This window comes from Triticum dicoccoides, chromosome 7A (genome assembly GCF_002162155.2).
Source record: "Triticum dicoccoides isolate Atlit2015 ecotype Zavitan chromosome 7A, WEW_v2.0, whole genome shotgun sequence".
Lineage (NCBI taxonomy): Eukaryota > Viridiplantae > Streptophyta > Magnoliopsida > Poales > Poaceae > Triticum > Triticum dicoccoides.
Window position 1 is genome coordinate 579,421,402 of NC_041392.1, and position 4,800 is coordinate 579,426,201.

Genomic DNA, 4,800 nt, shown 5'->3' on the forward strand with positions numbered 1-4,800 from the left:
CACAAGAATCTTGTGGGCCTTTACCTGGGCCGGCCCATTACGGCACACAAAAATCTTGTGGGCCGTTACCTGGGCCGGCCCATTATGGCCCGCAAAATCTTGTGGGCATTTAGCTGGGCCAGCCCATTATGGTCCGCAAAATCTCGTGGGCCTTTAGCTGGGCCGGCCCATTATGGTCCGCAAAATCTTGTGGGCCTTTAGTTGGGTCGGCCGATTTAAACTTGTTGGGTCGTGCCACGTGTCGACGTATCATAGGCACCTTCTGTCCAGTGAGTGGATGACATCTGTCCCGACGATGAGCCGACACGTGTTTCCTCTAGCCAATGATGATTTTACACATGGAAAATCCCCACTGGTCGGGGCTGCTAACGGGTTATCGGATCCAAAACCCGACCCGATAGCTTAACGGCGTTCCGTTACGGTGGATGCCACATGTCGGTCACCCTTGACGAAAGCACTTCTGTGACGCGCGATTTTATCATCATGGAAGTGGACACTTCCATGATGATAATTTTGGTAATGTCATGGAACACTTCTACGACAACACATGTATGACTATCTTGATTCTGTCATAAATTTGTCATGGATGTACATGCATGACAAAAAACGCGACCTACTGTGACAAACACATATCATCATGGAAGTGTATTTTTTTGTAGTGCCTCCTACGGGCCGTAGAAGCAGTGGGCCTTCTACGGGCCGTAGAAATAGTAGGCCTTCTACAGGTCATAGAAACAATGGGTCTTCTACGGGCCGTAGAAACAATGGGCCTTCTACGGGCCGTATCATCAATGGGCCTTATACGGGCCGTATGTTCGATTGGCCAAACATGGGCCAATAACAGGCCACATTGTGGCCGTAAACGGGCTAGAGTTGGAATCGTCCATTCATGGGCCGACCATAACGGGCCATCGTTAATAGGCCGTATCTGATGACGCTATGAAAACGGCCCAACGTATTAACGGACCACAAATGGGCCGACTGTAACCAATGGCTGAATTTGGCCCACAAGTAGAAAATGACAGTAACGGGCCGTAAGTAAACGAAAGCTGGAAATAAGCCCAAGAATAAATGGGCTCTGAGAAGGCCGAAAGATAACATGGGCTGGAAACGGCCAACGGAATAACGGGCCGTTAATGGGTATAAAGTGATACACTGTTCATTACGGGCCAATTTCACCACGGGCCGTTAATGGGTGTAAAGTGATACACTGTTCATTACGGGCCAGTTTCACCACGGGCCGTTAATAGGCCAAGAGTTACATAGGGCCTCATATGGGCCGAAAGACGTCATGGGTCATACACGGGCCAGGAGTGAAAACGGGCTGGAAACAAATTGGATGGCCCAGATGACGCTACTGGGCCTAATTCGGATAGGGCGTAACGGGCCTTGGGTTAGCGGGCTGTAAATGGGCTATATGCGAACAAGCCGTTAACAGGCTTTCCATGGGCCGGCCCGCCACCTTTTGACCAAGTCAAACGGGCCAGCCTTTTCATAGGAAATGGGCCTCTGTTGGGCCGTGCCACGTGTCGACGTATCATAGGTGCCTTATGTCCAATGAGTGGATGACATCTGTCCCAATGATGAGCCGAAACGTGTTTCCTCCAGCCAATGATGATTTTACATGTGGAAAATCCAAATTGGTCGGGGTTGTTAACGGGTTATCGGATCCAAAACCCGACCCGATAGCTTAACAGCGTTCCGTTACGGTGGATGCCACGTGTCGGTCACCCTTGACGAAAGCACTTCTGTGACGTGCGATTTATCGTCATGGAAGTGCACACTTTCGTGATAATAATTTTGGTAATGTCATGGAACACTTCTACGACATCACAGGTATGACTATCTTGATTCTGTCATAAAATCGTCATGGATGTACATGCATGACAAAAAACGTGACCTACTGTGACAAACACGTATCACCACGGAAGTGTATTTTGTTTGTAGTGCGAGCTCAAGAACAGGGTCACCTAAGCAGCAAAAATTTGCAATGAATAAAGCACTAGAACAAAAACTAATTGGACCAATGGAGGAGTCACATACCAAGGAACAATCTCCCCAAGCAGTTTTGTGAGAGGTGCTTTGAGCAATGAGATCGAAAATGGCAGCAAAACGAGCTTGGACTCGGGTTTGAGCTAGTTATTCATGTTTGGGGGAGGAAGAAGGAGTGTATGGGTGAAATAATAAGTGGAGGTGGGCCATTGTGGGCCCACGAGGCAGGGGGCGCGCCCAGGGGGGTAGTGCGCGCCCTCCACCCTCGTGGGTAGGTGGTTGGCCCCCCTGCTGTGTTCTCAGAGCCAAATATTCTCAAATATTCTAGAAAAAAATCATATTTAAATTTCAGGGCATTTGGAGAACTTTTATTTAAGGGGTGTTTTTATATTGCACGGATAATCAGATAACAGACAGAAAAATATTTATTTTTATTTTATTTAATATAAATAACAGAAAGTAAAAGTGGGGTACAGAAGGTTGTGCCTTCTAGTTTCATCCTTCTCATGGTCATCAAAAGGAATCCACTAACAAGGTTGATCAAGTCTTGTTAACGAACGCATTCCGAATAACATGGAACCAGAGAAATTTCGAATAACACTATGTTACCTCAACGGGGATATGCACATCCCCAATAATAAGAATATCATATTTCTTCTTGACAGTAGGAAGAGGAAATTCAAAACCTCCAAATATAATCAATGGAATTTTTCCAATAGAGTTGATACTATGAACTTGAGGTTGTTTCCTCGGAAAGTGTATCGTATGCTCATTACCATTAACATGAAAAGTGACATTGCCTTTAGTGCAATCAATAACAGCCTCTGCAGTATTCAAAAAGGGCCTTCCAAGAATAATAGACATACTATCATCCTCAGGAATATAAAGAATAATAAAGTCCGTTAAAATAGTAACGTTTGCACCTACAACAGGCACATCCTCACAAATACCGACAGGTATAGCAGTTAATTTATTAGCCATTTGCAAAGATATTTCAGTAGGTGTCAACTTATTCAAATCAAGTCTACGATATAAAGAGAGAGGCATAACACTAACACCGGCTCCAAGATAACATAAAGCAGTTTTAACATAATTTCTTTTAATGGAGCATGGTATAGTTGGTACACCGGGTTCTCCAAGTTTCTTTGGTATTCCACCCTTAAAAGTATAATTAGCAAGCATGGTGGAAATTTCAGCTTCCGGTATCTTTCTTTTATTTGTAATGATATCTTTCATGTACTTAGCATAAGGATTGGTTTTGAGCATATCATTTAATAGCATACGCAAAAAGATAGGTCTAATCATTTCAGCAAAGCGCTCAAAATCCTCATCATCCTTTTTCTTAGATGGTTTTGGAGGAAAAGGCATGGGTTTCTGAACCCAAGGCTCTCTTTCTTTACTATGTTTCCTAGCAACAAAGTCTTTCTTATCATAACGTTGATTCTTTGATTGTGGGTTATCAAGATCAACAACAGGTTCAATTTCTACATCATTATCAATAATAGGTTGAGCATCATTATGAACATTATCATTAACATTACCACTAGTTTCGGGTTCATTACCAGATTGTGTTTCAGCATCAGAAATAGAAATATCATTTGAATTCTCAAGTGTTTCAACAATAGGATCACTAGAAGCATGCAAAGTCCTATCATTTTTCTTTTTCTTCCTTTTAGAAGGACTAGGTGCATCTATATTATTTCTCTGAGAATCTTGCTCAATTCTCTTAGGGTGGCCTTCAGGATACAAAGGTTCCTTAGTCATTCTACCATGTCTAGTAGCCACTCTAACAACATTATCATTATTCTTATTATTAAATTCATTAAGCAAGTCATTTTGAGCTTTACGTACTTGTTCTACTTGAGTGGTAACCATAGAAGCATGTTTACTAATAAGTTTAAGTTCACCTTTAACATTAGCCATATAATCACCCAAGTGTTCAAGCATATTTGAATTGTATTTCAATTGTCTACCAAAATAAGCATTAAAGTCTTCTTCCTTAGCCATAAATTTATCAAACTCATCTAAGCATGGGTAGCAAATTCAGTAAATGGGATTTCAGCTTTATCATATCTATAGAGAGAATTTACCTTTACTACCTGTGTCGGGTTATCAAGACCATGAGTTTCTTCAATAGGTGAAGGATTAAGATCATATGTTTCTTCAATAGGCGGTAGATTAAGACCATGTATTTCTTCAATAGGAGGTAAATTCATAACATCTTCAGCTTTAATACCTTTTTCTTTCATAGATTTCTTTGCATCTTGCATATCTTCAGGACTGAAAAATTGAATACCCCTCTTCTTCGGAGTTGGTATAGGAATAGGCTCAGGAATTGGCTCCGGAAGTGTCCAATTATTTTCATTTGTCAACATATTGTTCAATAAAATTTCAGCTTCATCCGGTGTTCTTTCCCTGAAACCAGAACCAGCACAACTATCCAGGTAATCTTTGGAGGCATCAGTTAGTCCATTATAGAAGATATCAAGTATTTCCTTTTTCTTAAGAGTATGATCAGGTAAAGCATTAAGTAATTGGAGAAGCCTCCCCCAAGCTTGTGGGAGACTCTCTTCTTCAATTTGCACAAAATTATATATATCCCGGCCTCCTTTGGTTTGTAGGAATTTTATAGGAATTCTATAGGATAGGATTTGCAAAGGAAAAATTCCTTTGAAGCCCTTTGGTTTGTAGGAATGGATTCCTATTCCTATGTAGGATAGGATTCAATCCTTCACATTTTGGAGGAAAAAACATTGGCCTAGACTCAATGGAAAAATTCCTATCCTATCCACCAAATGACATCTCTTC